General features: G+C 40.7%; 1 pseudogene; it reads left to right on the forward strand.

Moving 5' to 3' along the window:
* LOC122816732 overlaps positions 1-19045 on the forward strand; it is a 98279-nt pseudogene extending 79234 nt beyond the window's left edge.
* The last annotated feature ends 4134 nt before the right edge of the window (positions 19046-23179 follow it).

Below are 23179 nucleotides of genomic sequence, written 5' to 3' on the forward strand. Positions count from 1 at the left end.
CTGTCCATCTGCCTATGTGTGACCACACCTGCTCCCTGCCTATGGCTGGTGTCTATACTCACACTCACCATACCCAACACTCTAACCTTTTGTCATGCCACCACCATTAACCTGTCCATCATCCATGGCTGCTGGGGACAGAGTATGTGTGGGCATACTGACTATGTGTGGGGACATGGTGGTTGAAAGTGGGATTCCAAACAATGGTAAGGACTGAGGTACCAACAGCCTCACCAGTGCCTCACTATGACCACCATCATCATAGGAGTCTGTTAACACACTGACATCAGGGTGTGAGGGAGAAGGACACAAACCCCTGTGTTCAGCTGCAAGGGGAAGACAACATACACAAATTAATACCCTGCAGGATTATGTTTGCTGATACACACACACGCACACACACACACACACACACACACACACACACACACACACACACACACACACACACACACACACACACACACACAGTCCTGGTACAGTCTGGCACAGCTGAGACACCTATGGGTAATACATCCCTTTCACTGCTTCTGTAAGGCCCACAACAAAGGGTGGCAAATCCTAATGTGTAATGGGCATAGTAGCAGAATGGCAATTGTGGCCAAGACCAAGGCTACTGGAGTGTGCATTACAATGTTACCACATGCATATGCATGTACTGTTAGAGTTGACTTACTGCTATACAGACCACACACATTGACAAGGTGTAATGATATGTGATGATAACTGATAAAGGGACAAGACTATACGCCATCAATTTAGTACCTACACAGTGTAGACTCACAGGGATTCATTCCAGACAACATGGCAGGACAGTCTGCAATACTTACAGATGATACCAGGCTATTGGCCCTGATGCCCTCATAAGCCTGGGCCAGACATTCGCCCATGTCCCTTCCAAGCCAGCACCTGTTTCCCCTATCCAGCTGGTACACCTGCAGGATCCCAGGAGTGTCCTATCCATTTCCCATGCAGTTGTCCAGCTTCTTCTTCAAGTGGGATATACACATACTTTGCTAGACATGGGGAGGGAGTGTTTTTTACAGACAGTGTATTGTGTGGGATACTACACTATCCCACCAACAAGTACTATACACATCACAGACCAGGTGAGGGACCTACATGCATGATGCATGAGTGGGGTTTGTCTTACAGATATGCAGAAATGCCATCAATGCTGGTTTGGAAATGGCCTTGTATGCTAGACACAGGTCACCTATGATCAGCCTGTATGACACTGATTACAGGGACAGGGCTTTCAGCCTACCTGTATTGAATAGGTGTTACAGACCCTGGATTTTCCTGGTCAGGAACTTCTGTGGTCTCTGCAACTGCTGCATTTGCTTGGCAAGGTACATGCCAAAGGAGCTACTGTACTTGGTAATGTGTCTGATAAGGGTGGAGTACGAGGATATTGTGGCCTCCTGGTTCCTGGATGACATCCCATATTTATGAGATGGGCCATGTAGATGGCCTTCTGTGCAATGGTGCCCACATGGTGGGAAACTGTCAGGTTGCTACCATCCTTGGTGCATAAGTTGCCTCACAACTGACTGCATGCTCAGTACATTATTACTGTCATAATTAGTGTGAATGACATCTGCCACAGCAGGGAGAATGATGCCTATCCTGGAATTCAGTTTGAAGAAATGCTTCTTGCACCAGTCATTAGGTGGGTGAGGGCCTCTTGGGGGATGCTCGTATCAGTAAGGGAATGCAAGACAGTGGCCAGCTTACAAGCATCTGTACATCCGGTCAGCTACAGACCACTGCTATTGTCCTCTACCTCAGATAAGTATATCTCAAACAGTAGAGGCCCCCAGACCGATCCTTGGGGTACACTGCCTTGGAAGACTCTACTACTAGAGGTGGGTTCTACTACTTTGACCGAATGGGTATTATCAGTGGGCCAGTTAGCTACCCATCTGGTAACATACAGGTCAATGCCTAGCTGTGTAAGCGTATGTATCCTGGCCAACTGGGGATTATTGTCAGAGAATTGGGCTAGGTGAGGGTAGGCATTGGTCACCATCTTCCCCTCTTTGTGTTTGTTGACCACTTCAGAGAGGTTGACCAGGTTTAGCAGGCCTGATCTCCCTTTGAAAATACCATGCTGTGTGAGCTCAGGCATTTTGATGTTACCAATGTCACTGTTCATAATACCCTTGATATTGCCTTCCATGTCCTTGCAAAGCAGGCTAGTTAGGCTGATGTTCATGTGATTGGCTGGGTCGGTGGATTTCTCCCCCTTTGTGTATAGGTATTACAGTGGCTGTCCTCTGTGCAGATAGGATGACAGTGGTGCTCAGGCTTTGGCTTACTACAGTGCAGAATGGATTTGAGAGCCCATGCCTGTGTTCATGTAGGATGCAGCCAGGGTTGGTATCAGGCCTATGGAGACTTCTGTGTGTTGCCTTTGAGAGGGCATTATGGACCTGCTTCCTGATGATGAAGGGAGGGGGCAGGTGCTGTGCATACAGTTATGTACCGATGGGGGGACAGGGGGGGTGAAGTTTACACTTCACCTGCAGCTGGTTGCTATAGCTATGCCATATGTGTGTGTGGTGTTGTTCACCACCACTACAGAGCCTCTGGGATTGCAGACACATGTGTGGAAGACCTAGTGGGTGCCTTGGTGGATGTGTCCAATTTGGACTCAAAGATAGCCTTAGGGTAATTCACCTGTGACCTTATTTGCTTCTGCAGACCAAGGTGACACTGCTACCAATAATGCACTTGTTCCTTCTTGGCCCTGTCCAGCGATTAGTTCCACCTATTATGGTATTTGTGTATTGCTGCTGTCCACCATGGACGTTTACCCTACTCTAAGGGAGATGATGTTGTCCTGGTAGGTATTGCTGAGTCCATACAGCTATGTAGATGCTCACATAGTATTGTGGTGTGGGCCTGGACACTACTGCTGCTTCCAACTGATGGGACATTGGCTGTGAAGCTACTTCTACCTGGTCTGAGGAGACGTATAGTCATTTGTGTAAAGTTAATTTTGTTTGACCCTGACATGGGGGAGGGGGGCAGGAGAGATGGTGACCTGAACAGTGATGGCTATGTGGTCAGATCTTACCAAGGAGGATGACAGTGTAGGAGTGCTACAGTGGCTACTCATGTTTGCTAGGACCAGGTACAGGATATTTCCACCTGTTGTAGGAGTGTTGACCGGCTGATCCACTGCATTGTCATTGACAAAGAAGAGGAATCTCTGTGTATTAATGTTCAGGTGGCATAGGTCATGCGCACTGTGGTTGGGTAGTTGAAGTCACCCAGGAGCAGTGTAGATGACTGAATCCTGACAGATTCCAGCAAGTCCTAATAGGTTTGATGGGTGTCCATAGTCATTGTTGGAAGCCTGTAGCTAGCTAGCTATGATTTATGTAGGTGTTTTGGCAACTGTTAACTGCACTCAGGACTTCTCCTATGTGTCATACTGTTTGGCCAGCTTGGAGATGTGTATGTGTAAGATAATGTTCAACACTCCACCTCCTGTGGCTTTGCAGCCCTCCATTTGGAGTCTAAACCTATGACGGGATGAGTAAAGTAACCTGGCAAGGTTAGTGTGCTCTCTGCAGTTACAAAGCAGGTGTAAGTGACTGCACAAATGTCAGCATCCTACAGGACAAAGTACGCTTGCATTGCCATGGGTGTCATGCTAAGACACCTAGCTCCTGTTACAGCAAGACATCTGCACAAAGGCACACAGCACTGGTGGGCAAAGGCTGTAAAATAGTGTCACTTTATGAATATAACTGAAGCACACTTAGTTGCCATCAAAGATGGTGTCGCATTCACAGGTCTGCTTCACAAGATATGAGATCTGACAATCAAATGTATGCTATTATGTTATGACTTCAGTCTTTAATGGGTTGCCAGTGATGTGCCAAACAATACACAGATGTATGAGGCATTGACTACAAATATGAAGCAGACATGTTGTCAGTCTGCAAAACTCTGAACAGTTGTCAGGTATAGGTGCAGTATATCACATACTGTTCAACACACACTTTTGCACCTTTTGTGTGCTATGCACATACCCTATATAAGTCTCTTAAATTTGTAAGACAAGCATATGTATCATAGTAGCATTCACACGTGACATATGAATATTTACAACATCTCAGGTAGCTGGCCTAGCAGTGTCACACTCAGCACTGTACACTCCAATAGTAGTCATACATGAGCTGATCTTTGCTGGGTTGACTCAGGGACCAGAGATGTGGCCCATGTCAATGTTGACAGGGCAAGCAGGAATGGACATAGGTGCCAGACAGCAGCATGTCAGTCCACAAGGTCTTATTGTGACCTAGTGTTTCATGTCCTATTTGACATTATTGCATCCCCTTCTGCATTCCATTGCAAGCTTACTGGATTGACATACCTGTTATTGTGCTGCAGAGTTTCTTTAGAGTAATGCAAATGGTTAGGTTTGTGTAGTCGCAGTCTGTCTTTGTGTAGATGGGTTCAGACCTGTGTTGCATAGGCAGCAGCTTGCCTTTTGTAGGTAATGTGCATGAGCAAGTGATGGCCTGTGCACCAATCAGTGTCTCCTATTTGCTACCTGCATCCAGAGCAGCTGTGTTGTCTTTCCATTGGGCAATGCCATAGCTACACAGTGCTATACTTAAGTCCTTTGTGTGGGCTTTGCCCCTTTTCCTTGCCTGTGTGGAGGACATTATGGAGTTATGGGGCTACAGATTCACAGACAGTAGGTAGAAATACCTCTCAGGACAAGACATGTGGAGACAGCCCAATAACATGGGGGACAAAGCTCCAGACTTGGGTACAGATTGTACATAAGTATGGTTGTTATACACATAGAGGATTGCTAGATTAACAGGGTTTGTCCGGACATGCATTTTCTGTGTGACCTGATGTCTGACAGTGATATGTCTCTAACATACCTCTCAACTGTCCAGATGTCCACAGACTTCCCAGAGGTTTGCCTGTAATGTGTGATCTGTTCCACAGATGTCTTTTTTTTTTTACATCAGTAGGATAATGTGAGAATTCTAGTTAGTAAATGTTGACATCCATTAGTGTTTCAGACACCATATCCTTCAGGGATTTTATATTACGATAAACCCTGTAACACCAGCAACTGTTTCAATTTGTAACACCATTATGTGAGATCTGTCCCTCTTTCCACCCCCGTCCCCCAAGTATGTCATGTTTTGTCCAGATGTCTTACAGTAAGAGGTTCAGAGGTATGGTATATCATTATTTAGTGATTGCATTCCTGGTATCATCCCAGTGACTTAGCAGACTCCTGGAAGTGGTATGCATCAGTGGCCATAAATATGGTCCCATACCCTGGACATCCTGTGAAAATCTGTACAGTTGAGAGTTATGTATGTCTGGCCATTGTTAACAGACTGCCCAGATTGTGTAGCAGTGTTGTGTATAAATGTTTATGGGGCTGAGTAGGTAGAGTAGCAGATATCAGTGGCATAGATCCTTTTCTATTTGACTGTATATGCTGCTACAGTTGCTGGTGGTCTATCAGGTGTATATGTTTGCAGAGTCAGACTGGGAAATGTCCTGTAATACCTCAGGATTCCCAGTAGATTGTGATTTGGGCCAGTATATATTGGTGTAGTATATGACTGGGAATCAGGATATGTTTGTTAAAACAGTTGTTGTACTCTAGAGTTCATTTGGGGTACTGGTATGTTGCTGTGACTGTGGTGCAATTGGTTGTGGGTGGACATTTTCGTACCAATATCTGCTTTTCCCTACAATTCCATCACTATAGTGCATGATATATTTTGGAAATACATGGGTAATTCCCCAGAGCTGATTTGGGGTAGTGTTGTGTTGCTCCTACTGTGGTTCACAAGGTGCTGGGTAAAATCTTTGGCAGCCCTCAAGTGTTTTTTTTCTCTTCTGTTACATGACTGCAGTCATACCTCTCCACTGTCTAGATGTCTACACACTGTTCAGATGCATGGCTCATATGTTTGGTCTCTTCCCCATAACAGTTGTGGGTTTCTGACAATTTATCGGGATGATGTGAGCACTGACATTAGTATGTAATGATATTCATTTGTGTTTCAGACCTGGAATCTATCAGAAAGTATATGTTAAATCAAACCATGATTCCACACAACCACCCCGTGTTGATAATGCTGAAATTCTCATTACCAAGCTTCAAATTAATAAAAACAAAAGTATTAACATAGCCTGTGTCTACATTCCCCCAGGCAATAACACAAACACCCTAGAAGATAGCCTCTCTTGGCTGTCTAGTAACTACCTTCAAGAAACCATTGTTCTAGGAGACTTCAACATTGACTGGAATATTTGTTCCTCAGAATCTCCGACCATCCATGTAAATCTATATGGATTTACTCAGATCATATCCTCCCCTACTAGGATCAGTAAACCTAACAACAAAGATAGTATCCTAGATTGGATACTCATTAATAGTCATCCACATGTATAGGGCCGATACCCGACCTGATGACATAAGTGATCATTTTCTTACCTATAGAATCAGGTATAAGACTGACATCCCCCACCAACCTACTTACAAAACAATTAGAAACAACAAAAACTTTAACCCCGCTAATTTCCAAAATTAACTTAAAGCATGTAATTGGGCAGTCCTAAAAAATCTACTACTTGAAGAAACTGTATTATATTTCAACACCAAATTCCTAGCCATCCTTGATACCCATGCACTTGCACGTTCTATAAGAGCTAAAGTAAAAGTTGCTCCATGGCTTTCAAAAGAAACCAGAGAAATTATCTTACTTAGAAACAAAAATTCGACCACTTGGCATACCACAAACCCCCTCTTAGATCAACTTAGATTTAGACAACTAAGGAACAGCACTAAAAAAATCTATCACCCTAGATAAAAAAAAAAAACTTTTACTGCCATTTACAACAGAAGCATCCAAACAATCTGCAAAAGTTTTGGGCAGGCATAAATAAACTTATTCATCCAGGGCAATGCACATTCCTACCTCCTCAGCTGCCATCCAAAAACCTTCGGAAGACATTGCCAATTCTTTTAATAGTTTCTTCACAGAAACTATCCTGTCACTAGCTAACCAACTGTCTCCCAGTTGCCCAAGTCCTAATGCTGCTGAACCGAGTTTTCAACTCCCCTTTAACTTTCAGCCAGTTTCCACATCACTTATCCGTGCCCTAATCAAGAAACTAAAACCTACCACCCTTGCAGCAGCTCTCCTCCCAGCTGAGTATCTACAAAACACTGCGGATGCCATAGCATATCCAATCTCTATCCTGATCAATAAAACTATATCAGAAGCCAGTATCCTATCCATTTGGAAGACATCCCATGTTATTCCACTCCACAAAGGGGGCAGTTCTACTGAACTGTGAAATTACAGACCTCTAGCTATTTAGTCACCCCTGGCTAAAATTATGGAGAAGTGCATCCATAAACAATTCCTGAGTCATCTTACTCAGCACAATCTCCTGGCTAACTCACAGCATGGTTTCAGACCATTTCACAGTACAACCATGGCCCTCCTCTACTTCTCCAATGTTATTAATCAAAAACAAAAACAACAATAAGCCTTCTTCTGGCCTCTTTCTTGATCTCTCCAAAGCCTTCGACATGGCCAACCACCAACTACTCATACACACACTTAAAACTATTCCCCTAGATGTCCAGGCTATCCAATGGTTCAAATCTTATCTGACTGGTAGACAACAGGTTGTACTATGGCAGAACAAACTATCTTCCCTTCCACCTATCACCCTTGGGGGTCCCTCAGGGCTCTATATTAGGACCCCTATTATTTTCTATCTTTATTAATGACCTGCACACAGTCATCCCAACAGCCACCAGCATTCAATGTGCAGATGACTCCACTTTGATTTGGTCTGCCACCTCCCCTTTAAGTCTGCAGACTCTAACCCAAAATGTTTTTAATACTGTTGAAAACTGGCTCTGTAATCAATGTCTCCTATTAAATCCTAACAAAATGAAGCTACTGCTTTCCTCCCCCACTTGTAAAGCCTCCACTCCAACCTTTACTATAAAATATAACAATGGCACTGTCATTGTCCAAGATCCCTCTACCAAACTCTTAGGTGTAACAGTTGATAATAACCTCAAGTTCGATATGCATATTAATCAAACTATTAAAAAATGTAATAAAAAACTTGGCTTACTATACAAGATCAAACCTTTCCTCACTCCACTAGCTAGGACAGTAATTGCCCATACACATCTACTTTCCACCCTCCTTTATGCATCCCCTCACTTCAGAAACTTGAGTAAGTCTGACCTTAATAAACTCTCTATCTGCTTTAATCATATTGCTAGATTTGCCACTGGAGAAGCATACAGAGCACACCACTGTCTGAACCTAAATAATCTAGGATGGCTAGAATTGCCTCTCCAACTTCAGTACAGTCAGCTAATAGTAGCACATAAAATTCTCTACCAACCTGAAAACACACCCGTACTTACAAAAATTATCCCCCCTTACAGCAACCTCAAGACACTTCACTCATCCAACAAATTACTAGTCCAAACCCTCAAAAGCAACAACTCATCTGGAGACTCCCTAAATGCCAACTCTGTTGGTAAAATATGGAACTCACTTCCTGCTGAGCATACTTCAGAACCTGTTCTAACCCAATTAAAAAAAATCTAAAACAGTACTTTAAAAGGCAACAGGTATATCCTTGCTCTAATCCTGACTAAATTTGGGAATATAAACATGTGCTAAAGACTTTTATCCTATGTATTGTATCTGTAATAATGCTTTAACTTGATTAATGTAACATTTTTTTCTGTATGTATGTATGGAGCTTTTCTCCCCGGGCCTCTGCTGGAAATGGACAAGTATCCAGTCGGACTATCCCAGTCAACAAATGTAAAATAAATAAATAAATAAATGGTACTTTAGCAGACTTCTATGCATATAACAGCCATATTTCAAAGATGTCGCTATTGTTCACCCATTATCCCCTTATTTTGTCAGGCTTTTTGCAGATGTCTTGCAGTAAGTGGTTGGTTATCTATCTATATATATACATACATATACATATATATATATATATATATATATATATATATATATATATATATATATATATATATATAGTTGTGTTTATATATACATATATATGTATATCAGAGTACTATGGATATATATTTTCCCTTATGTTGAATGACTGTAGTGCATGATATGATTGTAAAAACACGGCAAATTCCTACAACTCAGATGGTGTAGTGGTACTTTGCTGTAATAGTAGTGCACAGCACCCTGGGTTTGAGATTTGGCAGGGATGATTATTTTGTTGCTGGGTAGAACAAGGACTGATGGTGATAGAGTGATTAAGGCACTTTTAAGCAGTTTTGCGTGAACCTAACAGATGGTTAATTTTTATTTAACATTTGTTAACCAGGAAAGTCCAACGTGGAATGAAGCCAATTGTCAGCAGAGGCCCAGGGAGAAATGCTCCAGATGCATGCCTTTGTAGCATGGGAGGAAACCGGAGCACCCGGAGAAAACCCACACGAATGCAGGGAGGACATGCAGACTCCACTCAGAAGGTACCACAGCCAAAAATCGAACCAGAGAACCCCTTGCTGTGAGGCAACAATGCTACCGCTGCACCACTGCACCATCTGAGGATAAGTCCTCTTAGCCTCACTTAGTGGCACTTACTCCTGCTTACACCCGCACTAATTTTAATTAATGAAAAGAAAAAAGAGTGATAGGAAAGTGGTGAAATGAGAGCAAGCAGGGGGTAAAACATTAGGAAAACCAGCTAGGCATGTGTAGGATGGGTGTAGGAAGGACCATAGCTCTACATTTCTTCTGTAGTAGCAGCTATGAATGATGTGTAGAATTTGGAATTTACAGCCTCACACCCCACAGGGAGGGGTGTTGGTGACAGACATTTGGAGAATAATTTGTGGGTACAGTGATTAATTTCATTGTACACGGGGGTGAAATGTAGACCTATGTATGGGGCAATGATTTTTTTGTGGAACAGATGCCCCTTTTTTTTAGGTAAGAGTGGGACGTTGGTCAAGGGCTGTAGGTATGTTTGGGGAGGTAGGTTGGGTAGGATAGGTGGCATTTGCAGACAGAAAAGACACACAAGACAGCAGACAAGAGTGGTATATGACACATGAGGGGGGTAAACACCTTGGGCGGGGAGGGTTGTTGGGAATCAGAAGCCCATGAGCCCCTAAATGGATACAGTGGGACTGAGGTCCCCACCCATGGGCAGTCACCACTGCATCGAAGGTGGCTGTGCTGAGTGCTGGACAAGAGGGGTGGCCTGCCCCTCAAGGTGCACCAGGCAGCCCTCCATCTGGCGCAACTGCCCACCCAACTCAGAGCAAATGACGCTGCACTCCATACCCTGGAACTGTCAGCAGCAGACCTCCCAACCATCCTGAATTACTCATTTTTTACCGAGTTTTGGGGTCCAAATGAAGGGGTGCCACCCCTTCATTTCTGATTGTTTGCTTTTATTTTTTTTAGTTTTTGCGCTGTTGGAGCTGATGTCATCACGTGCATGATGACATCAGCTCCGTCAGCACTACCAGACAGTCAGAATTGAGCTCAAGGTGCTCACATCATCATTTCCGGCTGGCAGGAAGTGCTTTGCTTGAAAAAGTTGCTGTTTCAGATGCTTATGCTGGCTGGATTTTGGTTTACTTATTTAAACTGCCACAATGCTGTTTTGGACAGAAACTGGCTGCAAGAGGGTGTTGGACAGAAGTAACTGTGCTGTGACGACAAGAAGGTTTTGGACAGAGCTGCAAGGGGGACTTTGTATATGCTGCACTGTTTTCAGGAGAGGGACAGACTCCATTTGCAAGTAGGTAAGGAACAAAGTGTGTGTGTGTGTGTGTGTGTGTGTGTGTGTGTGTGTGTGTGTGTGTATGCCCCCATGTAATACACCTGGGGGCTAGAGATATTCAGGCTCAAACCCTGTACCTTTGATACAGGGTAAAAAGGGCCTAATGTCCTTAACCACCACCATTTCTGAGCTTTAGCCATATTTTTTTTGTGTGCTAAGAGTTGAGAGCTATGATGAAAAGTGAGAACATTTTGTTTTTCTACTAAGAGTTGAGAGCTATGATGGGAAGTGAGAACACAACTTGTATCCCCCCTCATTATTGGCTTTGCTGTTTGTCAATGTTTTTTGTGCTAAGATGTTGAGAGCTATGGTGAGAAGTGAGAACTGAAATTATTCACTAAATGATAGCCATTAAGTTTCAGTCTTCCTATTTTTCAGGAAACTGCTGATTTAGCATAGTGGTATGTTGTTTTGACTGTAGTGCATAGGGTTCTATGTTCAAGACTTGCCAGTGAAATGCATGGTGGTAACATTTTATTCTAGCAACTTTACAAAATTATACAAGCAATGTTTAAAAAGTGTCCCTGATAAGTGCCAAGCCACCACCACTTGTGATCTTTGTCTAGGTTTTTTGTTCTAAGAGTTGAGAGCTATGGTGAGAAGTGAGAACTGAATTTATATTCCCCCGTTATTGTCTTTATTGTCCAGTTTTTTTGTGCTAAGAGGTTGACAGCTATAGTGAGAAGTGAGAACTGAAATTGTATTCCCCTATTATTGGCTTTGTCCAGTTTTTTTGCGCTAAGAGGTTGACAGCTATGTTGAGAAGTGATGATTTTACTAAATTATAGCCATTAAGTTTTAATCTTCCTATTTTTCAGGAAGCTGCTGATTTGGCATAGAGGTATGTTGTTCTTATTGTAGTGCGTAGGGTCCTGGGTTCAAAACTTGCCAGTGAAATGCATGGTGGTACTACAACATTTTATTCTAGCAACTTTACAAAATTATACAAGCAATGTTAAAAATGTGTCCCTGGTTTTTGACCTTTTGTATCCCTCCCCCCAAAAAAATTAAAATGAAAATAAGTGGGAGACGCTGTGCAAGATTGATATGGCTTGCACTACTGTCATTCTATTTATAGTGTGGGTGTGGAAGTAGACTTTTATGATGGAAATGTTCTGATTTGGGCAGTTTTGTCATTATTGGTTCATGCATTTTGTTTCATTGCCTGAGTACAGCCTACTGATAACATGTTCAAACAAATTTAAAATGTGCTCTAACAAGTGTGTTGTATTATACAAGGAATATAATTTAATAAAGTCAGGAAGGTGTATCAAAGAAAAGAACACATGTATGTTTCTTGTTTTATGTGCAAGGGGCCAATGATTTGAAAACAGCCCAAAGGTAATTTCTATCCACCACTGGCCAGATGCATTTTCTTTGGATGTGGGTTTCAATGCTGTTTCAATGAATGTGAGTTTCAAGGGCAGAGAAGTTTTAATGTCAAGCCTATTTTCTTTGTGAGACAGTATTGCTTTGTTTACCAGATCACGTCTATTAGTGTTTCTGCATTGTTGTGCTGTAAAATGTAAAAATAAAATCTAAATAATCATTGTAGAAGTAAAGCAGTATGCGCACATTAGTGTTTATGGTAAATTGGGCATAATAGCCAGGTAATGAGACATTGGAATTGCTGCAGGGGGACTCTGGTACAATATTTTGTTTGTCTGTTTTTCAGTTTGCATTTGAAAGTTGGTATTGCACAATTCCATTGAAGTGGGTGGGGTTACATAATTGTGTATGCAAATTAGATGTTAATCAGCGTACAGATTTGTACCTATTTTTCATGGGCCTTGTTCAGATTTTTGATGTTTCCAGGTTGAGAGGTATGGACAGCAGATGACAGGCTCCTCTACACGCCCGTGCTCAGGGAAGGTGGGCCCCATCCCCTGAGGCAGTTCCACCTAAAGGTGGTGGAGGACCAGCGGAGGAGGATTTTCCAGGTTGGGTCCCAGATGTGCTGAGACCTGGTGCCACGGCTAGATGGGGTGGGGCAGGTGGATCCACCAGGATCTGCCTTCCAAAACATGCTAAGGTATTGTGTTTCTGCAAGATATATTGGTTAGTCATGAACAACACATTTCAAAATTAGTTATAAGAGCTTGCGTAGGTGTTCCCATTAACCCAAACCAACAGATCTGAAACAGTTGCATAGCAAACAGAGCACATGCATGAATGGAACAACAGTAAGCATGTTATCAGCATGCAAGTTACATTAATGGAAACAGGCCACCAAAAATTGTATTTGAACAACGTATGTTAACATGCAGCCAATGAAATATATGAACAATAATAGAACACGTGTCCCAATGATAGTATATGAATAATAATTATTGATGCAGATGGCGGGTGGGGGGAGAGAATAAAAGTTCCATTAACAACTGTATCGGCTTCCATTTTTCACAGCAGTACTGCTCAATAGTCTACAGGTCTACCCACACTTTACATCTACCTATGGCCCATAGCTTCTGTGGCACATACATACCTGTTAGACTGCCAACCTGTAATGGTATTGGGCAGACTGGGAACACTGTGGCTACTTTACTGGAGGGGGCTTATACATGTCAGGGTTGCATACTTGACAAAGAATGGGTACCCTGTACTGATGTGTGAGTCTGCTACTAGCATAGTTCACCTGGTTTCCTATCTGTGTCCAAGGTGACTGGGAGCAGTGACAACTAGCCGTGACAGTGTGACACATGAGACACATATATCGGGGAGAGGGAATGATGTATGTACCTATCCTGCTGTCATTTGCAGGCATGTGGGGTTGGACAGTGGAACAGTTGTACATGATGTATTTGTATACCATTCATACAGCTACTATACAAATTTCTTTACCTGTGAGACCTGTGGGGAAAATATCTGTTAACACTTTCTGACTGTTTCTACAGATATTCAGGGTTTCTATTGTGTATATATGCACACATCTCTGTACCACTCCATGGATTTGAACCATGTCTGGTTGTGCTAAAATGAACAACAATGCTATTTTCCATCACACTGAGCTACTGGGTAACTGCTGTTGCTTGACTGATTTCTGACTAATACTCTGGGTTGGACAGTCTGACCTTGTAATCCTGAAATTCATGCATGACAGATAGTTATTGACTGCGTATTTCAATCTGGAAAGCAAAAGTTAACACAAGACTGCAATTCATACTAGCTGTTTCCCAGAGCAGCCTCAGTTATTTCATGCTGTCAGTGCCATATTTGCTGTAAAGAACCTGTACACATTCTATTTCTACAACATATCAGAGTAAACACAACAGTTTGTTGTATATTTTTATTACAGTGAAATGGCACTTTTTTAATGGACATCCTGTGGATAAGTATTAGTGTGATAAACATATTTTATTCATTAGACACAGTACACAATATACCTACTGGCAGTAAAAAATGTACTCCTTCTACTTTATGGTGCTATATACTGCAAGATAGATCTGTACTCACCAGCCTGTCACTGCATCCTTGTCAGTCTGTCTGCATGGCCCTTGATGTTCATAGCCCTCTCTGCTGCAGCTGTAGGGGTGAAAAACAAACATTATACATAACTGTCTATCACATACTCAGGCTAGAATTTGGTACAGTAATATCTGGGATACTTACAAACTACTGGAGCATGCTGGTCCCGAGCATCTTGGATCCATTGGTCCAAGAGCTCACCATTCCTACACTTTAGGGGGGCATAATGATGGCATACCTGCTCACCAGTTCGGGGGATTCCAGTAGCACTGGTGATGTTGAATGCCAGATGGTCCCAGGCCTTCACTTTGTATTGAGAGGCCTGGTACGGGCCCTGCAGCAATATGTCATCATGGTGTTCTACAAGGAGTCTAGCCATGACCCTGGACTTCGGGATGCTCAAAAATAATAAAAGTCTTTTTTTAAAAAAAAAAAATACAGTGGTAAAGGACAACAAACTAAAGTTCTTAACATCATGTCACAACTTTTCTGATCCTAATTTTATCACTGGGGTTATGGAAGCATAACCATTCAATCCTGGAGGATTACTGGCATTTAGTTTTAACTGGCATAACATTTCCTGGTATTCAATCAATGTTTCCCATTGCCTGCCCTTTGGAATACGGTCCACCTGTTCTAACACAAAAAAATTAAAATTCACTGTTCTTACAGTTTCAAGGATAAAGCACTGATGATCTAGAAACAGCCCCTGAGCCTCCAACAATAGACATTAATTTATGCAACACATTGACCTAATTGAATAGGCTACCAGAGGACACAAGGCCAACACCCTTCAACATCAACAGCACAGCAACTATAACAATGCAAAACAATGTTGGAACCTGTTGTAAAAATCACAGGGTGAATGCATAAACAAGATTCATCCAAATTCATGGCCATCCTCTTTTTACCAGGCCTTCTTCATCTAGTTCAGCTCCTGAAATATTTTTCTTCACTCCTTAGCTCCCACTAAATTCCCCATCCTCAATCCCCAATTTCATTTTTTTTCCAATTTATACAACCCACCATTCTACTTTTAAAAAGACACTACGAAAGGCTTCCTAAAATTTATATAGCAAATACAGTTGGATATCCCCTCAGATAAATGGCCTACTTCCCTGGTTCCTAATGCTCTGTAAAGATCACATCATCTCACCTCTCCTTCAACTTCACAATGTGTTCATAACAAAGAACATAGTGCCTAAGTTATAGAAGAAGAAATTACTAGACCATTACCAAAAGTCCTTAAAACAAAAGATGCTAAAGACTTCAGATGACATGGACACATTGGACATGCAGTAAACTTCTCAATACAGCAACTATTTATTACATCCAAAATTTAGCACTTTTGTCTCACTTGTTGTTAGAGACTTCACCTGAATACACTTTCATTAAAAAACAAGAATTTAAAACAATCACTTCCTTATCATATGATCAAATACATCCAATCCATTCCATCTTATTATGCACTTAATTTTATAAAGAAATACTACACTATTGTAACCAAAACATTATGAAACATGTTAAAAATAACAATAATAAAACAATGATAGTATAAACACCCACACCTTCATAAAAATCATAACAACTCTTCACAATAAAATATATCATGGGACAAAGAAGTGATTTATAATAAGTAAATAATAAGGTAGAGCATACTCACCTTTTCCCATGTGCGCTGCCATGGGGATATGCTGGTAGCTCAAAGTTAAGACACAGGAACTGTTGGTAGTACCACTATCATGCTGCAAACCCAGTGTCATGTATAACGGCAGAGGTGTTTGAGAGATGTGTCAGCATGTAGATGAGGTCCTTTCCCATATAATGACTCTGCATGCTTCCTGTCATGTCACCAGCCAAGCATGTCCATCAGAGGTATAACTGAAAAAAACCGTCCACTGCAATTTGCAGTATAACAGCTATTCACATGTCCTAATCATGACACATGATGGTTGCATCCCTTGGAAACTAGATATGAGGAAATGGAGGATACCCATATGCAGGCTTCTCTCAAAAAGGAGAGAACATATATGCGGAACTGCCAAAGACTGCAAATCTGGGAAGCTAGAAATGAGGAGCACAAAGAACTAAGAAGTCCATGGCCAAATAATAATAAAAAAAAAATGTACAAACAAACTGCTAGGTCTATGTGATAAATTTGCATTGTAAGAAAACTCACAAGTGCTTCTTTTTGCATTCAGGGTGAGATTTCTGTTATCCTCAGATCATATTTTAGAGTTTTATTCTATAACATATCTGCTTTCACAATCACCATTTCACTCTGCAGATCCTGACATATCTGACATTACACTCTTAAGATAAATGTTTTTTTACTTATGTTCAGCCATCTCTGTCCTTACTTCCCCATTTATTTTTATTACCTGGTTATCCATGTCTGAAGATCCTGTGTTTATACCATCAGATATATATTACATCCGATCCAATTTCTGTTCCATGCTACTTCTGTCTTTGTATTACTGACTTGAGTCCTTCAACCATCTGTTCTATTGTTTGACATCAACAAGGTGGTATATTTCAATTACAATGCACTTTTTATGGAAATTCAACTTGGCTTTCTGTCTATCTATCTATCTATATATATATCTGTCTGTCTATCTATCTATCTATCTATCTATCCATCTATCTATCTATCTATCTATCTATCTATCTATCTATCTATCTATCTATCTATCTATCTATCTATCTTTCTATCTATCTATCTATCTTGTCACTTTACTCCACTGTGCTAAACTTCCAGCTTGCACGCCACAGTCTAAGCCTTGCATACAACATACAACCTTTTCCATCACCTTCCTCAGAAAAGACATAAGACTAAGAGTCTCGATATGTTTTGGCTCTTTACTAGGATTACAGGTATACAAGGCCATTATTCTCTCAGCTTTGTCATGCATCAACTCCCTGATTAGTAAAGATTGTAAAGATTTATTGGATTTACTGAGCATCACTGCTAACTTATTTTACACCTTATTATGTAGCTTATGTAAAGCCAATGACATTAAAGACTCTTGAGTTTCTTATGTATTTCTTCCTATCCACTATTTGCACACATTTGTAATGTGACTTGTTTTTCTTGGCTAAATACAGACAAGAAGATATTATTCAACACTCCTCCTTATTTGTAGCTGTTTCAACTATCCCTATTCGCTTTTGTAATAAGGTAATTTTCAACTGACTGCTGCTACATTCTCCAGTGTATCTCATAATTTCATGTCGTATTTCCATCTTTAGCCTTGCCTTTCACCTCACTTGATCCAGCTGTTCCCCACTTCTCATTCATTATAGATTTTCTTGTTTTCATCAAGGTTTATAGATTACTACTAGGCTAACTGCCCTTGTGGGCCATTTTAAGCCTAGCCAATTATACCATGTGAGACTCAAACCTTGAACCTTCTATTTATAAGGTAAAAACCCTTAACCATTATGTCAACCCTTCTTGTTAATACTGGTACCTGTCTGGCTTTTTATACATTCATACTTCCTTCTTTTTCCCGCGGTGGTGGTGCTGCGGTAGCATTGTCTCCTCACAGTAAGATGCTGTCCGGTTCGATTCTCAGTTAGTGCGTCTTGTGCGTGGAGACATGCATAAATGGGTGTACCTTCGTTGAAGGCTGTGCATCAGGCCTGGCAAGCCGGTATGTAAAAATCAACTGCCAATCATTAGCGGACCGGAGTTCCGCTGTGGCGACCCCTAACCGGGAAAAGCCGAAAGACACAAATATTTCCATCTTTTTCCATGGCCTGGCTTGATTTCCTTCCGTTTTCCACTGGTTACATTTCATGCCATACTGCTATGCTTTTTATCACTGCATTCCATATCATAGTGAAAATTATTCATCTGTAGTCACAAGCATTTGTTCTTCGGCCATGACCCAATATTTCTTCAGGGATGGCAAACTACAAATTGGCATAATTAGTGTTATCAAGAAACTGTCAAATTTCAACAATTGTTTCTGGTCACTATTTGTTAAGGTGATAGAGCTTTCTTTTTTGTTTGTCAGATCATTATCTGATAAAGACCAGATGTCACTAGTACATCTCATATTTTCTTCTCCTCTTAATCCTAGTTGTAGGCATGATTAGACTTGGTGAGATTGAACAGGTATCACCCCTTTTCTGTTTGTTAGACAGGTACTTGAAAGAAGAGCAATAATGCTAAAAGTAGACAAAATTAGTACAGGCTATAATGCTGATGATATAGCTTAAACAGCCTTGATGAGTTTCCTAAGAGATGATACTGCACAGCTTCAGTGTTGCAGTGCCATCACCACCACTGGCAGTGAAGGAGCAATTCCACACTGCAAACCATTGAATTATGCATGCAAGAAAGAGATTGTATTCTATGTTTACTTTAAAAAGTTGGATTACTTTTCTACATAGTTTGTTTTCTATGGAAATGTTATTGTGGGTAGGCAAGGGCACTTTTGAAGGACCTGGAATCCATTTGGCCCAGTGCAATTAGTGATGTGATCCATTATGAAGAAAAGCTTTCCTATGAAAGAATATGTAGAAATGCTGTTATAGGGCAATTGTACTTGTGGTTATATATCAAGTCATAAGCTTTGTAAGACCTGTGTCTTATTGAAGGGACTGAATTGTGGTGTGCCAAAACTAGGAACTGGAAAGCATCACACATTATCCATTGACAAAAGCTGAAGAAAAGAAATTGAAGGGCATTGATTTTTGATGCACACATTTAATCTGTTATCAGTTTTCTTGTAGGGGCAGTGAAATTGTCAGTATAATGTTTGTACTGCTTAGCATCTCAGATTATTGACCTTTTCCAGTTAGTCTATTACAGAAAAACGTGAATGTGTGGCAGAAAAATTGAGTATCTTATGTTACTGTTTTTACAACCATTTGTAATTCTACCTGTTTTGTGAGAAAATCACAAAGTCTGATTTGGTGTAAAAAATAGGAGGAAGTTGGGGTTAGCATAATAGTTAAGTTGTTTACTCATCTTTGGGAAGCATGGCTTGGCTTAAAAAGACTCCCTAGGGTCATTTCTTTTCCCTCATAACTCTAGAGGTTCACATCTCTGAGTTCATTGCTGGAAAGCTAAAATTCTCAGTACACCGTTAGCTCTGTGTTTCTTCTGTGTTTCTTCATGCACTAATTCCATAGGCTTGTGTCATCACCCTTCACTTCCCATGTACTCCCTGGCTATATTCATTGCCACACTTTTTCTTGCCCCCACCCCCATACTCCTTTTGCTCTGACCTTCTCTTGTTTTGTTACTGTATGTTGACTAGTTAAGCAGGTTGGCCCCTGAACTCTCTTCAGCAATGACTATAATCATGAGGACAAGGTTTAATACAATGGGATATGGAAAATTTGGTGTAGACAATGTTTCTAGGATGAAACCAAAGTTCCAAGAGAAAGCCAAAATAGAAATGGAAATAAAAAAATGTTGAAACTAGACAAGATAAAGACTGAAAGTCACTACTGAACTGGATATCCATCAGCTATAGCGCTTACAGCGTGCCACAAATTCACTTTCTTTTGACTCTCTGTCTCGTTAATGATGATACTTCTATAACCCCTGCCAAATTTCAGTTTAAAAAGGCTCTTGTTTTAATTCATTTATAAAGTCCAGTCTTTTAAGCATCCTTCCAAAGTAGACTTAGAATCAGGTACTGCACAGTTCTGTCTTGCGCATAATATACAATGGAGTTAAAGCTCAATGCCAAGAAATGCTTTATAGTGCTTTTTGGGTAAACCGCCACCCAGGCTAATTACTCTAGCAATAAGACACCCCTAAGAGCTGACCTTGTAGCCAGGGGTCTGGGAACATATATAGACTGTAATTTGGCCTTTAATTAACATGTGGCCAAGGTAGTAACAAAATCATTCTGTCGCCCAACTTGTAAGTAAGGGCAAGGCATCCAGGTCTATCCCATAGTGCCTTTTTTAGGCAATGGCAAATTGACAAACCCACAGGCATAGGAAAATCAACTCAACTGAACACGAATATGTTACTACTCAATGCCAGGAGTGTATATAAAAAAAATACACTTTCTCCATGAACTCCTCACACTTGAGACTGTAGATATCTGTGCAGTTACTGAGACATGGTTTAAAGCACCAGCGAGTACCCCAGCAGTGCAAGGTGTTAGCATGTTCCACACTTTTAGGCAAGTAGCTGAACAGACAAGGGTTAAAAGGGGAGGTGTCTTAACATAGGTTCATAGGTTCATACGTGTGTACTAGGCAAATGGCCCTGGAGCCTTTACAACCCTGGTATTGTGCCATCCGACCTTAGCTCTCCATGCCTCTGTTGAGTAGAGCCACTGGAGTGATCCCCAGGGTGATTTTTCTATTTCCCATCCACTCATCAAGATTTCTCTTGAGGAGGCCCAGTGAGGTGCTCTGTTTGACATGTATGGGAAGTCTGTTCCATAGCATAGGCAGTCTCTGGGTTATTAACCTGTCCCTCCAGCATGTTCTGTTGATTGTGGTAATGAGGTCGAGGTCTTTGGAGTGTGTGGTGTGGAGGGATTGGGATTTCTTTATATGTACCATTTCTAACAGAGGTAGGTCAGATATGGATTTGAAAGTCAAGCAGAGATCACCTCTAAGTAGGCGATATGAGGCAGAGAATAGAGATGAGACATACATCAGTAACAAGCACACCTGTAGGGTGTTCAAACAGAATGACGTGTTACTAGAGTACCTCCATGTGCAGATCACAATAGACAAAATCCTGTACCGTATCCTAGCCAGCTATAGGTCACCCTCTATGTCCCAAGGGGCTCACAATGCATACTTGGACCTACTGGACACTTACCATTTAACCTAGCACCCTACTCATGGGAGACTTTAATCACCCCACTATAGACTGGGAATCGTACATGGCCTAAAATGTACAAGCACAGAGATTCCTGGACTTCATAAATACAAACACCCTTTACCAAATAGTGAATATGCCAGCTAAATGCTTCAACATACTGGACCTCTTGTTTGCAAATATGTGAGAACACTGCCCCCCCCCCCCCCCCACCAATGTCCCAACTCCCTGATAAAGTTTGGAAAGCTGTCTCCTTCAAAATCAAACTCAGCTCTGTAATCCCATTAAAACCAGTAACAGTTAGGTTCTATTCCAAGGCAAAATGGCTATTATTAAGTAATGGTTTGTTAAAATAATGCCCATTCAAACCCTGAGAACACTATTCCTATGCTGAATTTCTCTTGGAAACTATGTACAGCCATGTCAATGGCTGAACAGAAGCTGCTATACCTACCAGAAACAAAGCCAGGACTAGCCCCAGAAACAAACCGCCCTGGTGGCATCCGAAATTAAACAGGCTATACAGCAAAAGGATAAAAATTGGAAAAATTCAGGAAGGGTAAAAACTCTCTCTTTAAAGTAAATATGCAACTAAGGGGGTTAATTAGGTAAAGTATAGATTAGAATAGATGTTAGTATTCATTACACATTGTTAACTTGAGTAGTTAACAATGTATAACAGATATTCATTTCTGGTCAGATATGACCAGATACTCATTTCTAGAGGAGAGAGAAGGAGAAAATTTAAAAAATAGAAACCTAAGGATAATTTTATTTTATTAAACTACTCAATCAACCTAAGCAGCTATTCTTAAAAAGTCATATGCCTAGAGAAAACCCTTGAAGACATGAGGAGATTGTACAAATTCCACACAGAGGTCAGAATTAACTCCCTGAACCTATAACTGTGGTTCACTGATATAAACTGGTCTGAGAAGTCATTACTACTGTGGCCCTAGTCATTATTGGAAAAGGTCCATTGGTTACTCCAGTCAGTCTATTAACAAATAGAAATAAAATAAATAAGTCTGATTTACACTAAATTCAAACAGATTGAGATGATTCTAAAGCGGCAACAGAAGCAAAAAAAAAAGTCAACAGATGTGAATGATCTTCTAATGCTCCTTTGTTTAATTTTTTAAAATTCTTATTATATTGATTTCATTATTTTTAAGAAAATTCTTGCCAGTATTTAACCAATAACAGAACTTTGATTGATATGGGCTGGGGGAAAAGACAGTAATAGGAAGGTACTATCTGGATTTTCTTTAAAGTGTTTTTTTTTTTGTCTTACTTCACTGTATCAGTGGAACATTCCAGAATATGCATTATTATAGCACTGTTCCTGTGTAGACTGCTTTAACACATCAGACATGAATAAATCCCAGAGTGACGCACACTGAGTTATGCTATTTAGCTTTAATAAAGCTTGCATCTACCTGCAGGTGAAGAAATAAGTTTTATTAGCATTATGTTACTGCCAATAGCACTAAAGTAAAACATTCAAATGCAAACCATGTGACAAAATTCAGTAAGAAAAACTGTAACTAAAGCAGTAGTATTTATCTTTCTTTAAACAGAAAATGTGTTCACAAGCAGTACAGGAAGGAAAGCAAATAGTCACTGACCTTATATAAATGATTATATGGTATCATTGGAAAGGCTTGGGTTCCATTACAACAGCAATGCTTAAGAGTTCATAATGAGGGCAAAATTACTTTACAGTTGATACATCATTCATGGACCACTTGATGAAAATCACTCTATAAATTCTGTTAGTTTCAAGTCACACCAGATACACTGATCCCTTTTTTCCATAACTGCTAATTTATTGGTACACCTGTTTCATGAAGGTGTTTTTGGCTGTGAATATGGGTAAAGCCATCTGACAGACACGTCCATTTCATTTATCATTAAAGGAGAATGTTTGCCACATTCTGCTTAAATAGTGCAGATTTCATTTAGTTAGTAGATTTATCAGTGATAGACATTATTTTTAACAGATTATTAACTTGTATATGCTCACTTATTCTT

Source organism: Protopterus annectens, chromosome 1.part1 (assembly GCF_019279795.1).
Source record: "Protopterus annectens isolate FY-2018-M chromosome 1.part1, PAN1.0, whole genome shotgun sequence".
NCBI lineage: Eukaryota > Metazoa > Chordata > Ceratodontiformes > Protopteridae > Protopterus > Protopterus annectens.